At 40.9% G+C, this 26,230-nt stretch overlaps 1 protein-coding gene across 1 annotated transcript in view; it reads right to left on the bottom strand.

Moving 5' to 3' along the window:
- LOC126426437 (zinc finger protein 726-like) overlaps nucleotides 1-26,230 on the bottom strand; it is a 115,449-nt gene that overhangs the window by 9,246 nt on the left and 79,973 nt on the right. The gene's annotated exons all lie outside the window — the stretch shown is intronic.

Genomic DNA, 26,230 nt, shown 5'->3' with positions numbered 1-26,230 from the left:
GATTTATTTAAGATAAATAATTTCTAATTGTTCCTCTTCCATCTCTGTAAGTTCCTTCTCTTTGTTTTACCAACACTTTCACCTTTGGAAATGATAAATTTATTTCACCTAGTAAACATTTTTTTGTTTGATTCATGAGTCATGAACTAGTGCAAGCATCAATATTTTGATAAGGTATTTAGTATGGATGGTAATCAGGTGGATAATAACTGTTCATGAACGATAAGCAACGTCACATCAATCAAGGGGGAAAAATTTGCACACTGATGAATGAATGTGAATGACACACTTGCAGATGGTTTTAATCTAAAACTGTGTTTTTGGCACTGCAACTTACATGAAGCCTTGCACAATTGGAAATAGTCTGAACAGATGGAAATGATTGTAAATTTTCCACTACATTTGGAGTGAGCCCTTTTGAAAATTTTTACATCTTCCCCAACATCTGGTCACCTGGCATTGCAGATCACCATTGACTAAAGGACACACATATGAATGGCCACATCATCACCCATTAATTACTGAAGGCTAACACTACATATTGAGTGGCAGTGATAACAGCTGATGCATAAGGAACGTCTGTAGTATCTGGGTCCCATTATTACACCTGCAGTTAAACCCTTTCCCACAGAACAGAACTGTGATGGTTTACATGTCCCCAGTATGTGCATCATATTGGACATGAAAGATTATGAACTACTGAAGGTGTGCAGGCTCCAGTGTTTTCTTTTGTTCTGACAGTACCTTTTCACTTTTTTGCATTGTGTTGGGTATATAGTTTGGTCTGGCATGGTATCTGGTAAATTTCGAGTGTTTTTAAACTCTTTATTGGAATCACACGACTTTCTTAATGTAACTGGCATCATAGTGTGCCATATTCTACAAGTTGACAACTGAATCACTAAATATAAGAAAGACATAAAAAATATGCAAGTAAGGTTTCAAACAAATACCTTTCTGTTTCTCAAAGTACTAGAAATAGAACTTACAATTAAAATTTTATGCTATGCCAGTCAACCATAAACAAACCACAATAAGAAACAGAATTTCTGGAAAGCTTTAGCAAGAAATAAATTTTGATGTTAATTATTTACCAATTGTTTTGGAGACCACCATGTGAGCATTGTGTAGATACTCTGTGCTTGTGTCATATCCCTAATCTTTACTGTACAGAATTTTTGTGGCAGGTACACTGATAAACTATTCATCTACATCTACGACATTACTCTATTCACAACAAAGTGCCTGGCAGCGGGTTCAATGAACCACCTTCAAGCTGTCTACCATTCCACCCTCGAACAGCACTTGGGGAAAAACGCGCACTTAAAATTTTTCTGTGCGATCCCTGATTTCTGTTATTTTATCGTGATAATCATTTCTCCATATGTAGGTGGGTGCCAACAGAATGTTTTCACAATCGGAGGAGAAAACTGGTGATTGAAATTTCATGAGAAGATCCCGTCACAACGAAAAACGCCTTTGTTTTAATGATTGCCACTCCAATTCATGTATCATGTCTGTGACACTATCTCCCCTATTTCGCGATAATACAAAATGAGCTGCCCTTTTTTTACTTTTTCAATGTCATCTGTCAGTCCCACCTGAAGTGGATCCCACACAGCAACACTCCAGAATAGGGCACACAAGTGTGGTGTAAGCAGTCTCTTTAGGAGACCTGTTGTACCTTCTACGTGTTCTGGCAATGAATCATAGTCTTTGGTTTGCTCTACCCACAATATGATCTATGTGATCGATCCAATTAAGGTTATTTGTAATTTTAATCCCTAACTATTTAACTGAATTTACAGCGTTCAGATTTGTTTGACTTATCATATAATCGAAATTTAGCTGATTTCTTTTAGTACTCATGTGAATAACTTCGTACTTTTCCTTATTCAGGGTCAATTGCCACTTTTCGCACCATACAGATATCTTATCTAAATAATTTTGCAAGTCGTCTTGATCATCTGATGACTTTACTGACGGTAAATGACAGCATCATCCGCAAACAATCTAAGAAGACTACTCAGACTGTCTCCTGTGTTATTAATATACATCAGGAACAATAGAGGGCCTATAACATTTCCTTTGGGAGCGCCGGATATTATTTCTGTTTTACTCGATGACTTTCCGTCTATTACTATGCACTGTGACCTTTCTGACAGGAAATCACAACTCCAGTCACACAACTCGGGGGATATTCCGTAGGCACACAGTTTGTTTAGAATATGCTTGTGAGGAATGGTGTCGAAAGCCTTCTGGAAATCTAACAATATAGCATCAATTTGACATCCCCTGTCGATAAGACTCATTACTTCACGAGTGTAAAGAGCTAGTTGTGTTTCAGAAGAACGTTTTCTGAAACCGTGCTGACTATGTGTCAATATCTCTTTTCCTTCGAGGGAATGTTCCAAAATCCTACTGCAAATCGACGTTAGTGATATAGGCCTGTGATTCAGCGTATTACTCCTACTTTCCTTTTTGGGTATTGGTGTTACTTGAGCAATTTTCAGACTTCAGCTACGGATCTTTCTGTGAGCGAGTGGTTGTATATACTTGCTAAATATGGAGCTATTTATCAGCCTACTCTGACAAGAACCTGACTGGTATACAATCTGGACCAGAGGCCTTGCCTTTATTAAGTGATTTAAGCTGCTTTGTTACTCTGAGGATATCTACTATGTTTCTCATCTTGGCAGTTGTTCTTGATTATTGGAATTCAGGAATATTTACTTCGTCTTCTTTGGTGAAAAAGTTTTGGAAAACCGTGTTTAATAAATCTGCTTTAGTGACAGTCATCAGTGACTTCACTGTTATCGCACAGTGAAGGTATCGCGTCTTGCCACTGGTGTGCTTTATGTACGACCAGAATCTCTTTGGATTTTCTGCAAGAATTCGAGACAGAATTTCGTTGTGGAAATTATTAAAAGCATCTCGCATTGAAGTACGCGCCATATTTCGAACTTCTGGAAAACTTTGCCAATCTTGAGGATTTTGTGTTCTTTTAAACTTGGCATGCTTTTTTCGTTGCTTCTGCAACAACGATACGACCTGTCTTGTGTACCACGGGAGATCAGTACCATCACTTATCAATTTATGTGGTATATATCTCTCAATTGCTGTCGATACTATCTCTTAGAAAACATTCCACAACTTTTCTACACTTACATATTCACATCAGAAGGAGTGAAGACTGTCCCTTAAAAAGGCGTTAAGAATATTTTTATCAGCTTTTTTAAGTAGATATACTTTGTGTTTCTTTTTGATGGTTGCAGTGACGATGGAAGTGCACGTGTATTTTATCAACACACATACTACAGCCTGGACAGTAACACTGCTGATGGTTTACACCACATTTGTTAAAAATTTTGGCATGATAGCTGTTACCTCAATTTTATTTCTTCCTTTGTTCTCTCGATTCTCAAACCAAAGAGCTGTCATTATGAGCCGGCCGGTGTGGCCGTGCGGTTCTGGCGCTTCAGTCTGGAACCGCGTAACTGCTACGGTCACTGGTTCGAATCCTGCCTCAGGCATGGATGTGTGTGATGTCCTTAGGTTAGTTAGGTTTAAGTAGTTCTAAGTTCTAGGGGACTGATGACCATAGATGTTAAGTTCCATAGTGCTCAGTGCCATTTCTTTTTGTCATTATGAACAAAAACAGCTTCTTACACTCGATCTCTCTACTTTGGTACCCCTCTACCCAACTAGTTGCGTCGAGGGATTAATGGGACTTCGCAAACTTTAATCCGTCTTTTGGTTGAGGCTGGTTGCGAAGTGTCATTACATATACAGGCTAGTATTACGATGATGTCACAACTCCCAAAGACTACCTCCCCCCCCCCCCCCCCCCCGGGGACATAATTAGTGTACCCCAACTGTCTGCATCCAGTGTAATCCATGGGAAAGTGCGAATGTCTGCGACCTGTGTAACTGAGGCGGAACGTGGGGACCAGCCTGGTATTCACCTAGCAGGATGTAGAAAACCATCGAAAAACCACATCCAGTCTGGCCGGCACATTGGCCCTTCGTCGTTAATCCGCCAAGTGGATTCAATCCGGGGTCAGCACGCCTACGCTAATCCAGGAAGCAGTGCGTTAGTGCTCTCGGCTACCCTGGTGCGTCGTTTCTTACATTACCGTGAAAATATTACATCTGGTTCCACCTACTAAGGAAACATTGTCAATGTACTTGATGCCAGGGTTGGAGACTGTTGTGAATACAAGCAAGCCTATTAAAGCTTTTATCTCAGAAATATCAAGCAAAGAAGGTATGTTCTTTTGAACATTTTTATATTATCCAGATTTTGTTTCATCACTGTTGAATCTCATCTAAAATACGTTGAGGGAAAAGTACACCTGATTTCTTGTTCTATGTCTCCATTTCTACCCAACGCATTACCACTAAGTCACAGGGCAGGAATCTCACAGCAATGTTACATTGTCTAGCACAAACATTGCTTGGGTTGTGCATTTCTCCATTTCAGTTTCCCCTACCATAAAAGCAGGAATCATGGTGATATGTCTATGTCCTCTGTTATCATTATCATTTCCACCAGCACCACCCAGACCCTCTTCTGAATTTGTATCACCAATTTCAATCATGTAATCTTGATGAATATTACTGTCATCCAGAACTTCATTTATCATTTATCCAAATATACGTTCAAGTACAGTTCTTTTACTCTCAGAACTCACGTATGATGATGATGATGATGATGATGATGATGATGATTGGTTTGTGTGGCGCTCAACTTCACTGTCATCATTCCAATTTTTACAGTCTTTTTTTACACAGTTCAATGTAGCTGCTGTCAAAAATGATGATGATGATGATGATGACAATGATGATGATGATGACAGTGCAAACATCCACATTGGGCAGAGAAAACCCCCAACCCAGCCAGGAATCGAACCCAGGATCCCATGATCCAGAAGCAGCAATGCCAGGTACTAGACCACGAGCTGCAGACAAAACTCATGGAGAATAATAAGTCTGTTCATGCTGGTTTGAATGGTTAGACACACATGGTACACACTGCATATTGTAAAAGACACTGACAGAAGTCTAATCACAACAATAAACACAAGCTGTTGATAAAAACCCCTGCTGAGTATCAATCATAGAGCGAGTGTGCTATCTCTGCAAGACGTCATAGGAACTTTATTATGAATTTACTGAGGGTAAAATTGTCTGAACAACGCCCTGTTATCATAACAAGAAGTCGATCCAAAGCGTTTTAAGTGATTAAAATTAAACTGACAGTGTTCTGGGTGCTGCAGTATGCGCTCTGTACATTGCACGATGCTGTGACATTGCAGGATGCATATTAACTGGTGTCCTCACCAAGCACACTGAAATATAATTTTTCATTTTCCGCCACCAGGTGAAAATATAGCGCTATAAGCGGTGAGTATGAGATTTCAGGGCAGGAAATTAGGAGAACGATCAGACCAATGATAATGGTGGTTCCGGTACCTTTGTTAGGATATGATCGAAGTTACATGTTCAAAATGGTCTATTGACTCTGCAACATGTTGTGTCCATGACATGGTATGACATAGTTAATAGTTGTCTACATCATATCCAGTGAAATCAGATTAACTGCCATCATATGATATCTTTCTGATCTGGAATATCTGGATACATCCCCAATAAATCTTTCACATACCCCAACATCCACGTCACATGAATTTACGTCAGGGGATCTCGAAGGCCACATATCTTGAAACTGCGAAGATATAATGCAGGTGATATTGAAGTTTACATGAAACCAATGGTTCACTCAACAACTGACATATCATCAAAATAATGGTGCACGTGTGTTCCAGAAATGTTGGAATCACGTTACATAACAAGGTCCTTATGAAGTTCAGATGTGAATGTTCACCTAAGAGGTGCACAACGTGTCATTATCTCCAAGGAACACTGACTGAGAATGAAGGGGGCTTGTGAAATCACACCACAATATCACATAACCTGGGTGCAGTGGATGGTCCTGCAAAAGATATGGGAGGAAAACCCCCATATGTGACAGTTCTGTGCATTCACAGCCCCATGCAGAGTAAAATATGCCTTGTCCATCCAAAGAATATTCCCCAGCCAAAAGTCATCCATTTCCATGCATGCCAAAAATGAAGGCAAAATGAAGGCGTTGTAGCCTATCTTGGGGCTTCTTTAGCAGCACACAGGGAGCCTTATAGAGGTACTAGTGTAAAATATGCCATAAAATCTTCTGAACTGTTGACTGGGGGAGGCACAGTCAGAGGCAGTGTGTGTGTGTGTGTGTGTGTGTGTGTGTGTGTATAGGCAGGGAGAGAGAGGGAGAGGGGTGGGGAGAGAGGGGGGAGAGAGAGGGGTGGAAGAGAGAGAGGGGGGGAAGAGAGAGGGAGAGGGGAGGGAGAGAAGGGGGAAGGGAGAGAGAGAGGGAGGGGGAGGGAGGGAGAGAGAGGGGAAGGGGGAGAGAGAGAGGGAGGGGGAGGGAGAGAGGGAGGGGAAGGGAGGGAGGGGGAGGGAGAGAGGGAGGGGAAGGGAGGGAGGGGGAGGGAGAGAGGGAGGGGAAGGGAGAGAGAGGGGAGAGGGGGAGACAGAGGGAGGGGGGAGAGGGAGGGAGGGGGGAGAGGGAGGGAGCAAGGGATCCTGTGAGAACTCTAGCACTTACTGCAGAATTTGAGGCAGCTGCTGCATGATAAGCTGAAGCTAAAAGTATATTCAACAAACACTATGGGAATCTGCTGCACCACTCAATTCACCTATTTCTTCAAATTCCTTGATTGTATTCTTCAACACATTTATTGACATGGGGCCTCTTCTCAGCTATTTATGTCAATGACATTACTGCAATGCAGTGCTGCTATTCTGATAAAACAACTGTACCACCTGTGCACGGCGTTTCTTCTCAATAGGCACTTAAACTTCTTAACTGGGTGTATATCAAGACAAGAAAATATTCCCAGACTTCCCAGCTAGAAATGCGCTTTCTACAGTGAAAAATTTTTTACTGGGTGGCAATACATTTTTCCATGTTAAAAGATGATATCGTTTCCATAGGAGCTGTAAACCTTATCAATCCCTTGAATAGTTATAGATTAATAAACCTGTATAGAACTTTGTCACTTTAAGAATCTCAACCTAGCAAAAATCAAAGCGTGTTTGAAAGATCTTTAATGCGTGGAAACATGTACACTACATATTTTCGTATCACTAAAGTATGAACACGAACTCCAATTACATCACAGTAGCTTCCAAAACACTGAAATAAAGATTGTGACGTGCTTTTGTAGGCCACGTATAGCTGTGTCACGTAATCTCGCCAGCCAACGAAAGCAGAGATTTAGAGCACAGGAGACGTGGTGTCAGCCAATAACTACATGAATGTTCAGCCGTGCAAACACTCAGATGGAAGAAGTTAATGGTATAAATTAATATACATGAGTAAAACTACAAGAAAAGGTAAGTTTTCATATATAAAAAATGTTTTTACCGTTTTTCCGAGGGTATGGTTAAGCAGGACCCTAAGAGCACCAGCTTCAATTTTAGCAGCTTTATATTTCCGACAAGCACGGTTATAAATTTCACTGATGTGCACTGGACACTTTGTGGGTTACATGGCTGAATACATGTTGCATAACGCACTGACTTTTTGCATAGTAAAGCCAGTTATATGTGAAATCGGTCAAGTACTTACTTCGCTCTTGTTTTTGAAAGGCAACTATACTTTTTGCCAGCATTATTGTATAATCTGTAATCAATGAAAGAACTATAATATTTATGAAAGACTAAACTCGAAATTTGGTCATCTTTTGTATGTATTACCTTTCCAAGATATATGAAATGCATGTGTGCCACGAAAATTTAAAATTTTGGCATAAATGGCTCGTCTTTAATATATATTAACAAATTTATGGGGGAACAAAACTGAAGACCATTCTTGATACCTCCCCCAATAGAGGACTGCTGACTTTTGCACACTATTTGTACTGTTAATTTGCACCCTTCTGCATTCTTCCACTTAAATATGAATTAAACTGTTTGTGCATCTCCTACTCACAGCAGGCTTTTAGTACTCTGTTGGAAGTAGCCATCAATTCCATGAGAGCTTTTACTTTGAGTGAATTTATCGTTTTCCTAATTCCAGTTCGAGAGGTGGGTTGAATTTCAATTTTATCAAATTGCATAGGTATTTCTTCTTCCATGTACAACCTTGTATTTTCTAATGAACAGCTAGATCCTAGTTTCCCTACAATATTAAAAAAAATATTATTAAAATTACTTCTTACTTCTGATTTTTATTAAACTTTTCATCGAGTTTGATAGGAATACAATCTTTCTGTGATTTCAACTGTCCTGTCTCCTTTCTAGCAATATCCCAAATTGTTTTAATTTTTACTATCAGAGGTGCTAATCAGAGACATAATGCACACACTTCTTGACTTTTTAATAATTTTTCTTAATACAGTGCAACAGTTTTTGTAATGTTTGGCTTTTTCTGGACAATCATTCCTTGAGGCTGTAAGATAAACTTCGGTTTTCTATATACATCATATTTTGATCTCTTTAATAAGTCACAGCTTTTTAGATTGTTTCTTACAATAACTTTTCGTTGTTTCCTTAAGGAAATTATTTTCACATTAAATTTGAAATTAGCATCAGGTTCCTTGTAGATCTCATCCCATTCTGTTGCTAGCTTTGCAATTGTTAAATTGAATGCACTATTTTGGAGGACTTTTGTATTACTTGCATGGAACTACATCATATAACTAACTGTGCATCACAATCATAAGGACCATTCTCAAAAAGAAAAGTATTTATTTGATCAAATTTCGATTTGGTCTATAAAACATCTGTGTGCTGCTTTCCTATACTACCTATGCAGCAAAATCAATAACTCATATGAGGTTGAAAGAACCAAGTCATACTTCAAGGTGTGTTTCACAAGAATTATGTTTTCCGAATATGTGTTGGTTATTTGTTCATAAATGATGTCTTCAAGGTAATTCATAATGTTCAAACAGATTATATTTTCCAATCTCCTACTGCACAGCGACGTTAATGGTATGGGTGTGCATTTCATTGGATTACTCCCAATTCTTGTCTTGGGTTCTGGTGTAATTTCTGAAATTCTCCTGTCTTCGGGTACAGACCTTTCTGCAGTTTATTTATTTATTGTATTTTTTTGCATGGAGACACCAACTGGTGTCTTTTGCAAACGTCATACCATTTTTTTTACAAGTTTAGTACAGTCATATATACATATGTGATTACATATACATGATACAAATGTACCATTCTACCTAATAAGGTACAATATTGGGTGTTACATCGCACCTATTACAAATATTCAGATTTTACACAACTATATATATATATATATATATATATATATATATATATATATATATATATATATATATATATCGGGTTCTTCAGCCGACGTTCATCTAACGATTTATCTGACGTTTCGCCAGCACGAGTGGCTGGCATTGTCAAAGCTTCACCCTCCATTGCCGGTGGTGAACTGGAGGCGAGCTCGCGGCCGCAGACTATATGTACCTGGCGCGCCAACGTCCGATGGCTTCTCCACGGTCATTTCCAGTGCGGTTCTCCTCTTGCTACCTGCGACGGTCGTTCGCTGCAATACGGGAAGCCAAGATCCGTTTAACTTAAGGCTTTCCTCTTTCTTGTTGAAACTGTTCGCGTGCTTTTGGATTTCTACAGCTTCTCTGAACAAGTGCGTATGATAGTGCTTCTCTACAGCCAGAACATCCGTGTCGGCGAATTTTATTACGTGGTCGGTCTCATTCAGTGCGTGCTCTGCCACGGCCGATTTCTCCACCTGCCCCAACCTGCAATGCCGCTTATGCTCTTTGATACTGGTGTTAATGGATCGTCCAGTCACTCCGACATAAACTTTTCCGCATGTGCAAGGTATACGGTATATTCCCGACATTGCAAGTGGGTCTCTTTTCTCCTTCGCCGATCTAAGAGACTCTTTGATCTTCCTTGTCGGTTTCAAAATCGTCTTTACGCCGTGTTTGCGCAATATATGGCCGATTCTGTCCGTCACTCTGGGAATGTATGGCAGAAAGGCCGTACCCGACATTTCTTTATCTGGTTCATTACTTCGCCGAGTGTTTGGCTCTGTTACACTTCTAATGTAATTTGTGGAGTACCCATTGCTCCTCAGAACAGTTTCCAGGTGTTGCATTTCTCGTTTGAGGTGTTGAGGCTCACATATTCGTCCTGCTCTCATTACGAGCGTACTAATCATGCCTCTTTTCTGTCTCGGGTGGTGGTTTGACAGTTTGTACAGGTATCGGTCCATGTGTGTCGGTTTTCGATACACGCTGTGTCCCAGGTTTTCGCCGTCCCTTGTGACCGGCACATCTAGAAATGGCCGTTTCTTGTCCTTTTCTACTTCCATGGTAAATGTTACGTTGGCATGGAGGCTGTTCAAGTGTCTCAGGAATTCACCGAGCTGTTCTTCACCATGGCTCCACACCACGAAAGTATCATCGACGTACCTGTACCACATCTTAGGTTTGCAAGTCGCCGAGTCCAGTGCCTGTGCTCCGAATTGTTCCATGAAGAAGGTTGCCACCACTGGACTGAGAGGACTACCCATGGCGACGCCTTCCAGCTGTTCGTAGAAATCGCCATTGCACGTGAAATAGCTCGTGGTGAGACATGCATGGAAGAGCTTTTTGATGTCTTGCGGGAACATGGAACCGATGTGCTCCAGAGCGTCGCTGAGTGGCACTTTCGTAAATAACGAAACAACATCAAAACTGACCAGGATGTCATTTGGCGCAAGTTTCAGTTTCTTCAGCTTCTCAATGAAATGTCCTGAGTCCTTAATGTATGTGTCGCTCTTTCCCACGTGTGGCTGGAGCAGAGAGCCAAGTGTTCCGCCAGTTTATACGTTGGTGAGCCAGGAGCGCTAATGATCGGTCTCAGTGGAACGTTGTTCTTATGGATCTTGGGTAATCCATACAGTCGAGGTGGTAGGGCTTCTGTGTTGCGCAGGTTTCTCTGTATGTCCGCCGGCAGAGAAGACGCCTTGATTAATCGATTCGTATTCCGACTGATACGCTGCGTCGGATCTGCGCTTAGTTTTCGGTACGTCGTCGGATCTAATAGGTCTCGGATCATTTGCTCATAATCTTCGGTCTTCATTACGACGGTCGCATTCCCCTTATCGGCAGGCAGTACCACTATACTCTTGTCGGCGTATCACTCGGAATACGAATCGATTAATTAAGGCGTCTTCTCTGCCGGCGGACATACAGAGAAACCTGCGCAACACAGAAGCCCTACCACCTCGGCTGTATGGATTACCCAAGATCCATAAGAACAACGTTCCACTGAGACCGATCGTTAGCGCTCCTGGCTCACCAACGTATATACTGGCGGAACACTTGGCCTCTCTGCTCCAGCCACACGTGGGAAAGACCGACACATACATTAAGGACTCAGGACATTTCATTGAGAAGATGAAGAAACTGAAGCTTGCGCCAAACGACATCCTGGTCAGTTTTGATGTTTCGTTATTTACGAAAGTGCCACTCAGCGATGCTCTGGAGCACATCGGTTCCATGTTCCCGCAAGACATCAAAAAGCTCTTCCATGCATGTCTCACCACCAGCTATTTCACGTGGAATGGCGATTTCTACGAACAGCTGGAAGGCGTCGCCATGGGTAGTCCTCTCAGTCCAGTGGTGGCAACCTTCTTCATGGAACAATTCGAAGCACAGGCACTGGACTCGGCGACTTGCAAACCTAAGGTGTGGTACAGGTACGTCGATGATACTTTCGTGGTGTGGAGCCATGGTGAAGAACAGCTCGGTGAATTCCTGAGACACTTGAACAGCCTCCATGCCAACATAACATTTACCATGGAAGTAGAAAAGGACAAGAAACTGCCATTTCTAGATGTGCTGGTCTCAAGGGACGGCGAAAACCTGGGACACAGCGTGTATCGAAAACCGACACACACGGACCGATACCTGTACAAACTGTCAAACCACCACCCGAATCAGAAAAGAGGCATGATTAGTACGCTCGTAATGAGAGCAGGACGAATATGTCAGCCTCAACACCTCAAACGAGAAATGCAACACCTGGAAACTGTTCTGAGGAGCAATGGGTACTCCACAAATTACATTAGAAGTGTAACAGAGCCAAACACTAGGCGAAGTAATGAACCAGAAAAAGAAATGTCGGGTACGGCCTTTCTGCCATACATTCCCAGAGTGACGGACAGAATCGGCCGTATATTGCGCAAACACGGCGTAAAGACGATTTTGAAACCGACAAGGAAGATCAAAGATTCTCTTAGATCGGCGAAGGAGAAAAGAGACCCACTTGCAATGTCGGGAATATACCGTGTGCCTTGCACATGCGGAAAAGTTTATGTCAGAATGACTGGACGATCCATTAACACCAGGATCAAAGAGCATAAGCGGCATTGCAGGTTGGGGCAGGTGGAGAAATCGACCGTGGCAGAGCACGCACTGAATGAGACTGACCACATAATAAAATTCGTCGACACCGAAGTTCTGGCTGTAGAGAAGCACTATCATACGCGCTTGTTCAGAGACGCTGTAGAAATCCAAAAGCACGCGAACAGTTTCAACAAGAAAGAGGAAAGCCTCAAGGTAAACGGATCCTGGCTTCCCATACTGCAGCGAACAACCGTCGCAGGTAGCAAGAGGAGAACCGCACCGGAAATGACCGCGGAGAAGCCCTCGGACGTTGGCGCGTCAGGTACACATAGTCTGCGGCCGCAAGCTCGCCTCCAGTTCACCACCGGCAATGGAGGGTGAAGCTTTGACAATGCCAGTTACTCGTGCTGGCGAAACGTCAGATAAATCATTAGATGAACGTCGGCTGAAGAACCCTATATATATATATATATATATATATATATATATATATATATATATATATATATATATATATATATATAGTTGTGTAAAATCTGAATATTTGTAATAGGTGCGATGTAACACCCAATATTGTACCTTATTAGGTAGAATGGTACATTTGTATCATGTATATGTAATCACATATGTATATATGACTGTACTAAACTTGTAAAAAAAAATGGTATGACGTTTGCAAAAGACACCAGTTGGTGTCTCCATGCAAAATAATTTATTTAAGTTTAATATTAATATTCACTTAAAAAATATAAACACTTGTCAATCAAGAAACATTTCAGTTTCACTTTGAATAAGTTCCCTTTTTGGTACCTTATAGAGCTCAGTAATCTGTTGCACCATATTTGACCACTAATGCATGGACTACGGTCTGTTTTTAATTTTGTTCTTTGTCTGTAGTAGCAGTCTTTATTTCTTGTATTATAGGCATGCATATCAGAGCACTTTGTTGCTTTGTTTTGATGTGTAACAAAAAATATAATTAATTTGTAAAGATACAGTGTGTAGAACGTGAGGTATTTATGATGAACAAAGATTTCCCTGCATGAATCTCTGTACCCTAATCCATGGATAATTCTGATTGCCCTTTTCTGTAGGGTTAATATTCTGTTCATATGTATGCCAGCAGCACAACCCCATATCTCTATACCGTAATTAATCTGTGCAAAAATGGTTCTATAATAAATTGTTTTTAACATCTAATGTGGGGCTACTTTTGATAACTGGCTGATTAGATGTAATGAACTGCTGATTTTATTGCATAAAAATTTGATATGGTTTACCCATCTTAGATTTTCATCTAAGTGAATACCTAGAAATCTCCAGCCTTCTGTGTCCACTACTTCAATTCCACCTATGTTACTGACAGAGATTTGGTGTGAGTTTGTAAGTTTAAATGGCAATAACTGAGATTTACTGATATTAACTTTCAAACCTTGATCTTGGAAATAAGTAGTTATTTGATGTAGTCCCTCAGTTGCTACCAACGTTAACTCATTATTTTGTTTACCAAGAAATAACAGTGAGGTATCGTCTGCATAAGTTACCAATTGGGAGTTGAAAGGTTGCTCTATATCATTTATGTACACTAGGAAAAGGAAAGGGCCCAAAATTGAACCCTAGGGTACACCTTGTGTGACTGTCTCATATTTGGACTAGAAATTAATGATCTGATTATTGATTTTGTAAGTCAGCTTTGTACACAGCTTGCGGTCAAATAAATATGTAGCCAGCAATTGCATGGATGCAGCATTTACATTGTATGACTCAAGTTTATTTAAAATAACTCATGGTTTACCGAGTCAAAGGCTTTAGTAAGGTCTAGAAATATGCCAGCTGCTTGCATTCCTTGCTCAAGGGTACCATGTGTTTTGTGAAGAAATTCCGTAATTGCTGTGATAGTAATATGATCTTTTCAGAATCCATGTTGTGTCTCTGTTAGGAACTAATTTTTCAAGTAATAGTCACTAAGTTGTGTCAGCAGCACAACTTCAAATACTTTGCTGAAGACAGGTATTAATGATATGGGCCTGAAATTTGAAACCTCTTCCTTGGATCCTTTTTTATGCACTGGTTTAACTGTGCTCCATTTCAATACATTTGGAAATGTATGTTCTCTGATACTGCAGTTTACCAGGTGGGTGATTATTTTAACTAATTCCTTATTACATTTTTTAATCACGATACTACTCAAACCATCCCATCCAGATGAGAACTTATTCTTTAGGTTATTTATTATCCTGCCTATTTCCTTTTCACTTACTTGTTTGAATTCAAAGGGTGGCTCTTCAAAGGGGCAGAGCTTTATCTCACTACTCACAATTGTGTTATCAACTGGACTAACAGCTGCAGATATAAAGTATTTATTGAAAACATTGCAAACTTTATTAGGATATCTAACTGTGTTTCCTTCATGTCAATTTCAGTTTCTGGCTTCAGTGTGGCTTTGCGAAATTGATTTACAATTCTCCATGAGGTCTTGGCTATATTGTCTGATTGAGCTATTTCACTGCTGTATATCTGTTTTCTTAGATCTGAAAGCTCTTTCTTAAAGATTTTCTTGGCTTCGTTGTACTTGGCCTTAAAAACCCGCAGGTTTGTTGACTTGTGTAACACATCCAGGTCCTGGAAGTTTTGACTGAGTTTCATCATATTTGCTGGAAGTATCAGTCTGTTGGTTTTTGCACTTTGGTTATGGGTGAACACACTTTGTATTTTCTTAACAGGGCAGCATCTGTCAAAGTGTCTTAGCATAGTATCATAGAATTTGGCCCATCTGTTTTCAGATCCTTCTGTCTGGTAAACCAGATCCCAGTCCTCTATAGCTAATTTATTTCTTAGGGCAAGGATGCTACCCTCTTTTAGGATTCTTTTATTTTCGATAACTTTTGTCATTTTTGGGATGCTTGTGTTTACATACTCTACAAGCTGGCATTTGTGGTCAGAGTAGTGAAAATCCATATCCCAGCACCTAAGACTGTCTTTAATATGTTTACATAGTATAACGTAATCAATTCTGCTAGATGTGGACTTTGTTACCCTGGTATCACTATTTACTACATTTATGAGATTATATGGGTTAAGAGTATCTATTAACCTCATATTACACAAACTGGAAGATTTTGCCTCAATATTCAGATCACCAAGTATAGTTAGATCACTGGGACCACAACGTCCCACTACTCTACTAAATATGTCTACGAAGCTGACTACATCAGCCTTTGGTGGATGATAAATCCCAATAACTTTATGTTTTCTCATAACCTCTCTACACTCTTTGGTGTGGACTTCAATGCCTGTCACTTCAATCAAGCCTTCTTTGTTGTACTGGTCTAGATAGTTCATTTTCTTGTACTCAAGATTCTCACTAGTGTAAACTGTCACACCACCACCCTTATGTTGCTGTCTACAATAACTATTTGCTAAGAAGTAGCCCTCTAGTTTACAGTAAATAATTTCATCATATTTTAATCCATGCTCAGTTAACACTACTATATGAGGTGACTGTTCATTTACAAAAACCTGTAATATATTAAGCTTATTTCTAAGGTACTATATGTTTAGGTGTATGAGCCTTAGTGGTGTTTTTAATAACTGGTCACTCTATCTTCCTTTAAAATGCACTGAGTTGGTTCACTTACATAAGTTCTGGATCCAGGCATTAAAAGTGTTCCTGTTCTTTGGCGATCTTGCATTTCTCGATCTACTACCCAACCTGGCTTCTGTCTGTCTAGTTGTCAAGGTAGCTGTTGAGGTGCCTTCTTGCTCCGTACAGTCCGAGGAGTTGCCAAACTGCCTGGTGTTGCAGTAACTGGAGTTGTATACTCTACCACATTTGATTGAGTAAGTGATGCTGAAGAGTCTGCAGTTGAAGAGTTGTATATGACTGCTAAATATGGAGCTACTGTATCAGCATATTCTGAAAGGAACCTGAATGGTGTACAGTCTGGACTAGAGGCATTGCCTTTCTTAAGTGTTAAGCTACTCCACCACATTTAGGATACCTACTTCTAAGTTACTCATTTAGGCAGTTATTCTTGATTACAATTCAGGAATACCATGCTTTTCCTGTGAATGAATTTATGAAAACCGTCTTTAGTGACTCGCTTTAGTAGCACTGTCGCCAATAATTTTACCATTGCTATTGCGCAGTGAAGGTATTAATGCACCTTGTCGATTGCATACTTTACATACAACCAGAATTTCTTTGGGTTTTCTACCAGATTTCGAGACAGAATGTCGTTCTGGAAACTATTAAAAGCATCTGTCATTGAAGTTTGCACCAAATTTCGAGCTTCTGTAAGACTTCGCCAATCTTACGCATTTTGCGTTCTTTGAAATTTGACGTGTATTTCATTGCTTCTGCAAGACTGGTCTGACCTGTTTTGTGTCAGTACCACTTATTATTTATTTGATATGTATCTCTCAGTTATTACTTATTTTACTTTAAACCGCATCTGGACTATGTTTAGAAAGACTTATCTGAAGGAGCGGAGACTGTCTCTTTGGGATGTGTCAAGTGAATTTTTATCTGCTTTTTCAAGGGCATGTATTATACGTTTATTTTGGTGAGTTCTGATGTTACAGTATTCACTCTTGTGAACTGCTAATGGCTCAACAACATTGTGGTCACTTATCCCTGTACCTGTTGTACCCCCTGTTTGGCCATGGTTATTAAGATGTCAACGATGTTTTTGCAACCATTTACACTTTCAGTGTGCTTCTGAAACCAATGTTCAAAATAATTTTCAGACACACCATTCAGCACGGTTTCAGTCGACGCTTTATGCCTACCACTGACATTAAACTTTTATTTTCGCCAATATATGAGTGGCATACCTATTTCAAATGACAAATTTTCTTTAACCTGTTCAGCATCTGTTTCATCCAAGTCAGAGCATCCGTGAAGGGAACTTATTATTTTTTTCCAGTTGGTAGGTATAAGCTCCACCTGTACTAATCATAGCTGGCCGGAGTGGCTGAGTGGTTCTAGGCGCTACAGTCTGGAACCGCGCGACCGCTACGGTGGCAGGTTCGAATCCTGCCTTGGGCATGGATGTGTGTGATGTCCTTAGATTAGTTAGGTTTAAGTAGTTCTAAGTTCAAGGGGACTGATGACCTCAGAAGTTGAGTCCCATAGTGCTCAGAGCCATTTGAAACATTTTTAGCCAGAACATCGATTATTATTCACGTATGTATAGGAAAGCTATAGAAATTCAGGAACACCACAATAATGTCAACAGAAAAAAGGAAAGCTTAAAGTTAGTCAGGATATGGTGGTCGACTTTGTTCCAATGATGTGACACATATGTTGGTACCCTCTATGCACGCTATATAAACGGGAAATCCATGGCTTGGCACCCATCGTTGACTCACCTCCGAGGATGTTGCCTGCAGTTGGCAACAAAACGTCAGGAAGTAGTTTTACAGATAGACCATGGCATCTGAACCCAGAACTTTTAATTGATCGCTATCTGTACTACCTCAAAGGAACTATCTGCTTAAATTTCACTACAAGGTAAACTACTTCGAACAGCAATGAACACTACACCACCAACTGTGTTTCATCTATTCTTTGAAACATGGTTAGGTGTCTTGAAAAATTTCAGCTGAACTTATTTCCATGCCTTTATTGTGGTGTATCTACCCTCTTACAGTGTTCTAATTGCAGCCTTTTAAACTGAAGCCCTTTCTGCACTTACCTGAGGCCCTCTAATCTAAAAAAGCCCAGTCTCCTCTACACATACCCATACTCATGGAATTGCTTTCTTTGTGTAGTTGACTCCTGACCCACTTAGCAGAACCCGTAAATCCACCACCTTTTGGCGCTAGTCGAGGAATCTGCAACCTACACAGTTGCAGAACTGTCTGGGACTCGGATTCAGACCTTCACTCCACTCTGTACAAAAGAACCACTTTCAGTTCTGCCCATGATGCTTCAGATGGTGCACTCTGCCTTCATCTCACAAGCAAGAAAATGGTTCAAATGGCTCTGAGCACTATGGGACTTAACATCTGTGGTCATCAGTCCCCTAGAACTTAGAACTACTTAAAACTAACTAACCTAAGGACATCACAAACATCCATGCCCGAGGCAGGATTCGAGCCTGCGACCGTAGCAGTCGCGCGGTTCCAGACTGAGTGCCTAGAATCGCTAGACCACCGCGGCCGGCACAAGCAAGACTGGCAGTCTTTACTAGCTAGTCGCCTGAAACCAGAGAGAACCTCTTCCAATCCAATGTGGCACATATTGTTAGCACCACCGTGAGCCACCACCTACTGCTGGCTATTCCATGCTTTTCATGGCATCTGGGAGCACCCATTTCTCATCTGTAAAGACTCCACACAGTATGCACTTTGGATTCCTTCCCCTCCTATGCAATCGTGTCTCTAAATGGTGCCATTACACACCTAACACCAGAGCTTCCAAACACCAGTAATACCACCCTCAGTGAATGTCCTGTACTGCACGCTGAGAGGCTTCCTCTGGAACATGGCAACCGACTTCACCTGGCTCATGGATTTCATCAGCCATAGACAGAAGCCAAATTGTTCATCAGATGAACTGAGCCAGCTATCCGATTGGCAACATGGAAATTCTTTCACTGCCACCCACATGCTGGAGTGATTCCCACTCAACCACATGTGAGAGGTCAATCTCAGTGTGGGCAGTACCCAGGGTGCAACAGCAGTGGACCAATTGGTGGACAACACTGCCTGGAGCTGTGAGAGAAGACTAACCAACTTGATTCACATCTGAACACAGCAATTACTATATCCATCCATACCAGAGTTGGCATGGTAAATACACAAACATATACGAAGTATAGGAGTTGAAGGTAAGGAACACTGACAAAATTTAAAACAAGCCACTTCTTGTAAAAACGTGTCAGCTCACAGTACTCTGATGTGCTACTGCTGCTACTATGAGAGCTACCATTGGATTGCGTGATCTAAGTGCTGCAAGTAACACACAACAAATGAGTGATGCAATTCAGCCAGTGGGTCTATGGACTACACAGTTAATAAAGTGTATAAATGTTCCTGATAAATACACAAATGTGCACAAAATAACAATAATAAAATAATAATAGTACCATTACAACTATAATAGTAGTAGATGTTGCGAAAATATACTTACAGCAACAGGTAAATAATTCGCTCACTTGTGACAAATATTAAAGGATAAGGATGTCATGTAACAAAAGTCCATTGTGAGCCAATTTCAATATTGATGCTGATGAACAGAGAAAATTAGCAAATAAGCTTCTCACTAACGCTATGTGCTTTCCTTGCACGAAAGGTGAAGTTGTTGCAGCAGCAGGCATCTGGTGTTAACACAATGCGGTTCAATCAAACCTACTGTTCGAATACCAGTGGGTGTAAGCATGTCATTGTCAGCGTAATTTCGAATAGGGAGTTATAATAAGTAGCATTTCTTGAGAACCATCAATTTAGTGATGGCAAGGTAATATTCGCTTTGGATGAATGACAGTGACCATGCAATGTGACAGATTTCAGCCTTGTTCCACAGAAAAGTTTGCTTTCCGCTAATGTTACCAGGTGATCTTACCATCTCTGTAGGGGATTCAGTTGGTACAGTTAAAATATTTAACAACAGATGGAGCACAGATCTACAGGAGCTGATTTTCAACATTTTAATAAAATGCGGTACAGGATGAGCTACTGTGTTGTCAAAGATAGCAGTCACATATCCTCCAATTCTACAGTACATTGTGCAGTAGTCTACTGTCGATAGCTTGCCAAAATTTCCACTGATTGGAAACTACCATAGCTCGACTCCATTATGCATTCTGTGCATTAATGGAAGTGGAAATATATGTTTCAACATTACCAGATATGGGCACTGAATTACGATCTCATTTAAGTTTGTTTATATACCCAGCTGTAAGTAAGAGTTTATAAAATCCCTCCATTTCGATGTAAATAAACAGTTACCACAATAACCAAGTGGACGAAACAGTCTCACCACAAGGGTCTTTAAATGACTGATCCTGCAGTGATGAAGGTAGAAACCAAAAGAACAAGATGAGTAGATCATTACTTCCTGATATTAAAGGTGCTTTGGTTATTAGGGTTTCATGCTGCAGAAAATAATCTAGTTTTTACACTGTTCACATATCCTGTAGGAGTCCACTTACAGCATGTACATATTTTTCAAAATTCTGTTTCAGTCAAAATATCAGCTACTGCAGGAGATTTTGCATGGAGTTAAGGCACTAACATACTAAACTGCCAGCAAAAGTAGTGATATTGCACCACCTGAAAACGTAAAACCAAACAGCACATTCACATTTGGCAACATCTCGGTGGAAAATCAGGATATCTGCTGACATTTCTGCTTTGCTCACCACATGAAAGACAATACATTTTATTTCAGTGAGACATACTTAAACATACCAAAGCTGTTGGTCTGGGATACACCAACCTTACAACTTTCGAACAGGACAATCTGAATTTAAAGCATATTTTCCAAGTACAGGTAGGAACTGACATGTCACTCAATGAATTCGTTATATATGAGGATTACTGGAGTAACTCTCAGTATAGCTTGCTGGTTACAGATGAAACTAGTAAATTGAATGAGGGTCAATAGAAACAAAATTTCAAAATGATTCTTTAAAAAGGCAATGCCCCAAAATGCACCTGTTTCAGTATATTGTACACTATGTACAAATTTACATGTGTTGCACACTCATCCAGAGGATGCAAAGTACGTGCTTTTGACAAAAAAATGGAGGCAATCAACACTAAATTAATGGAACTGAATGTCTTGTCAAGGGAGATGCTATGAATGTTGAGGTGTTGAATGCTCGAATACAGGAAAGTGAACTGTGTGTCAACAAGAAATTAAAGAAGTCAATGCAAAACTAGCATATGTGTGGAACAAGAATGTGATAGCTAAGGCACTTCACATCCATTACCACTGACTGTCTCAAAGTATACATAAGCTGTAAACGGTCTCAAAAATGGCTTAGTATGCAGCAGCATGTTGTCAAAGAAGTGTAATGTTAAGAATTGAGGTACGGAAGGCAATCTGACAGAAGTTACTTTCTTGAAAGTTAGGTCAACTGCAATGAGACCAGGGTCTCCCAGTAACATTTAAGCCAGTAACTGACAGGCTGAAAGAGCTGTCATGGACTATGGATGAAACCAGAAACAGGAGGAGGAGGAAGAGGATTTCAGAGTTAAGACAGAACATATCAGGTCATGAGGGCAAAACCATATTTGTTAGGTAAGCACTCAATATGTTTAACCAAGAAGCTGATAAGAATTGGGAACAATGAATTTGAAAGATTGCCTAGGCTGTTACAGTTAATAATTTTGAAAACGTTGAATGTTAAAATATACCCTGAAACTATAAAAAACATGTGATCCAATATCACACATGACCAATGAATGTAAAACCCCGAAAGCGTGAATGGAAGCCTCATAGAGTGACAAATACAGGATTTTAACTGAACCAGCAGTAGCAGCTCCACATAGTTAATGATAAATTGCATCTAGGAAATGGGGAAGTTGTGTCAATACTTCCTGTCACTTGCAACATTGGCAATTCATATGTAGACTTGAAACGTTTTGTTAAAAGATTTGAGGTATGAGGTGCATGCAAACGTTAATATGTTTAAATCAGAGATAGAAACAAAACACATTGCGGACTTCAGTCACACACATTTAATAGGATGGCTACTAGGTTTCTCAGAGGGACAAGTGATGGTGCACAATACTGATAAAATTTGAGTTATCAACTGGTGAACCAACTGTCAGTCAATACAATTCGTGTAGAGTGTAATATTGCAACGAATTTTGTACCTTGACGGCAGACTAGTGCATACTATTCATGCGTTTTTTCCTACAGTGGGTCCTGTTCATAAAAGTGAAGAAAATGAAGTCCACAATGAACATGAGCTGCAACATGAAGCCAAGGTGGCGAAGGGTTCATAACCATCAGGAAACTGGCAGGCACCGTGAAGTTAAGCTGCCAAAGCAGAAGCCAAAAGCGAACTCCAGGAGATAACTGAGAAGAATGGCATGCCCCGTACTAGCAGGCAAGGGAGTCATCAAATAAGAGGAAATAGGAAAGTGGTCAGGCGTGAAAGAGAAACAGCATGCCTATCCACTGAGGAGGACATCATGCCAGTATGACTACTAGTTCAGCATCTTACGCATAGACTCTCAACCGGGCTGGTGAAAAAGCTGCCAGTGGTGAAACATATTCCATGATGGTGGAGTGTGTGTTAAGACAGCAGCAAATGATGGAAAGAGGTGCAGAGGAATGAATAAAACATCCACAGTCTAGTTATGAATGGACATGGGATGAAAAAAAAATGGAGAAGGGTGGTCTGATCCACTCCCCTGGAAGTACCACTTCCGAGATGTAGGACACTGAGGAACTGGGTACTATGTATAGCCAGGTAAGAATACATGGGAGGACCAATGTAATTTCCTATCAGATATGAGCCCCAGGAATTTTCTAGTTTCAGTGAATGGAAGAACTAAAGGCCCAAGATATAAAGAGGATGTAAGAAACTCATTCCGCTGCCAAATATTCATACAAAAGGTTTTGGCAGTGGAAAAGTGAGCCACTGCCTATGCTTCACGAGGAAACGACGCTGAAGACGCCACTGAGGAGACACGTTGGTGTGTAACTGTCACAGATTGTAAAATTCTTGACGAAAAGGAAGATGATATGTCTGTTGGGAGATTCCATAATATAGTTAATGGGGATAGCAAAGACAATGATATGCAGGATGAGCATTCAGTCACCACATTTTCCTGGATAAATGTGTGTGACAAGTCAAACCATATGAACCTTCAGAAAACTGTCTTTCAAAACTTCCTCTAGAAAATTGGGCAGATGGCCTCCGAAGCCCCACATGTAAGGACTACAGAGGATACCAGTCCTCCAGCAGATGTATCAGGATGATGGTTCAAAATGTGGAGCGCCCATCTCTGCAAGTGAATCACATTGCTGCATGCCTCAGTCCCCCAGGAACCTGGACGTCACTACAATAAACCTGAAGTGCACAGTATGGAACATTCTTTGGCAGTACGGATAACGTTTGGAAGATACTTTACCTGGTCATCACAGCTGTGTAAAGGTCGTGATGGAGGGGTAAAGCCCCCAGTCAGCCTCAGAAAGCTGCGAATTGGATTTGCACTCAGGTAGGATAGGAGTTGGCGAATGGATAGCACACAGGAAGTGATCACTTGAGTATGTGTCAAGAGGGAACGGGCCATTCAAGATGGCAGGCGAGCTGGACAGTGAAGAACATCAGGTCCAAATGGTAATAAATGTGCGTGGAATCTGAAAGAAACGTGGTGTCCAGTGGTAAGAGGTGATTCAGAAGGTCAGCTAAGAGGGAACCTCTTGGACAGGTTCTCTAAGAGCCCCAAGGCAGATGGTGGGCATTAAAGTCGCCAAGCAGCAAAAAGGAGTGAGAGAGCTGACCAATGAGCTAGAGTAAGTCCGACTTGGTAATAGAAAATGATGGAGGAGTGTAGATGTTACGAAGAGAAAAGGTGAAATGAGGAAGGAAAATTATGATTGCAACAGCTAGCAGTCACATGTTAGATGGATGGCCAGTGTGACTCCCCCATGAAGTGGGAATGCTGTCCTGGGAGGGGGGGGGGGGGGGGGGGAGGTCACAGAGGACCAGAAGGAAACATGAGAGATCAAACAGGTTATGAGGACAATTTTTTTCTTGGAAGCAGAAAACAAGTGGACACTGCAATTCCAAGAGCAGCTGTAATTCCTCATTGTTGGATCTAATGCCATGAATATGCCATTGGAGAACAGTCATAATGGGGATTGGGGAGGAGGGAACAAATGAAGATTAGTCACCTTGGTGACTGCTGAGAGCTCACCTTCAAAAATTCACTGCTACAGGGGGGCAGAGGATGGAGAATCCTGTTCCATGAGATCTACAGACATATTGGCACTCTCCCTGGGTCAATCTGAATTCCATGGCAGAAAATCGGTAGACAGTGGGCACCAGCAAAATGGAGGTCATCCGGGTGAGGGTATACGTGCCAAAACCACTGTCGATGATCTCAAAGTCAGGGAAGGAGAAGACTGTTTGTTTTTGTTTGAGTTCTTAGAACTTTATAGTTGAAAGATGAAGACTGTTTTTAGCTGTAGAAAGTCTTTGTGGGAGTATTGCTTTTGTCCTTTCAGATTGACAGTTGAGTGGCAAGTGATTTCGCCACAAGGGGCAAAGATATGATGGCTTGTTGCACAGCTGTAGTAGGAGACAGGGATGCTACTGTGACCAGGGTGATTTCACTACTGCAATACTGAACTTGAGGTTGCAAGTATGGATGGGCATATCCTCCGTTATGTACAGCATAGCAAAAATGGGTCTGCACATGCCAGATGCTAAAATGCACGGATTTTGACTAGCTAACAACTGCAAGTCACAGAGTGAGGTTTGATGCACTTCACTCAGATCTCCTGGATGGCTTGCTCACTGAGACACACGGGGCATTCATGGGATTGCAATTGATACAGCAGAGATGAGGCAAACAGCTGCCCTCATGAGCATCTCTGCCAATAGTAAGACATTTAGCCATGTTTTGACAGGATACGTGTTTTATTATAATGTTGAAACCTTAAGGGAATCATCTGGTTCAAAATGGTTCAAATGGCTCTGAGCACTATGCGACTTAACTCTTGAGTTCATCAGTCCCATAGAACTTAGAACTAATTAAACCTAACTAACCTAAGAACATCACACACATCCATGCCGAAGGCAGGATTCAAACCTGCCACTGTAGCAGTCGCGCCGTTCCAGACTGTAGTGCCTAGAATCATCTGGTTTGGAATATATGGTTGGACTGTAATGACTTCATGTTGTTGTTGTTGTTGTTGTTGTTATTGTGGTCTTCAGGCCTGAGACTGGTTTGATGCAGCTCTCCACACTACTCTATCCTGTGCAAGCCTCTTCATCTCCCAGTACATAGTGCAGCCTACATCCTTCTGAATCTGCTTAGTGTATTCATCTCTTGGTCTCCCTCCACGATTTTTGCCCTCCATGCTGCCCTCCAGTACTAAATTGGTGATCCCTTGATGCCTCAGAACATGTCCTACCAACCGATCCCCCCTTCTAGTGAAGTTGTGCCACAAACTCCTCCCCAATTCTATACAATACCCCCTCATTAGTTATGTGATCTACCCATCTAATTTTCAGCAATCTTCTGTAGCTCATTTTGAAAGCTTCTATTCTCTTCTTGTCCAAACAATTTGTCGTCCATGTTTCACTTCCATACATGGCTACACTCCATGCAAATACTTTCAGACACGACTTCCTGACATTTAAATCTATACTCAATGTTAACAAATTTTTCTTCTTCAGAAACGCTTTCCTTGCCATTGCCAGTCTACATTTTATATTCTATCTACTTCAACCATCATCAGTTATTTTGGTCCACAAATAGCAAAACTCCTTTACTACTTTAAGTGTCTCATTTCCTAATCTAATTCCCTCAGCATCACCCGACATAATTCGACTACATTCCATTATCCTCGTTTTGCTTTTGTAGATGTTCATCTTATACCCTCCATTCAAGACACTGTCCATTCCGTTCAACAGCTCTTCCAAGTCCTTTGCTGTCTCTGACAGAATTACAATGTCATCGAAGAACCTTAAAGTTTTTATTTCTTCTCCATGGATTTTAATACCTACTCCGAACTTTTCTTTTGTTTCCTTTACTCTTTGCTCAATATACAGATTGAATAACATCGGGGATAGGCTACAACCCTGTCTCACTCC

The sequence above is a fragment of the Schistocerca serialis genome, chromosome 11 (genome assembly GCF_023864345.2).
Source record: "Schistocerca serialis cubense isolate TAMUIC-IGC-003099 chromosome 11, iqSchSeri2.2, whole genome shotgun sequence".
NCBI classification, from domain to species: Eukaryota; Metazoa; Arthropoda; class Insecta; order Orthoptera; family Acrididae; genus Schistocerca; species Schistocerca serialis.
Note: the sequence above shows the minus strand (reverse complement) of the source record. Positions and strands in the feature narration are given on the sequence as shown.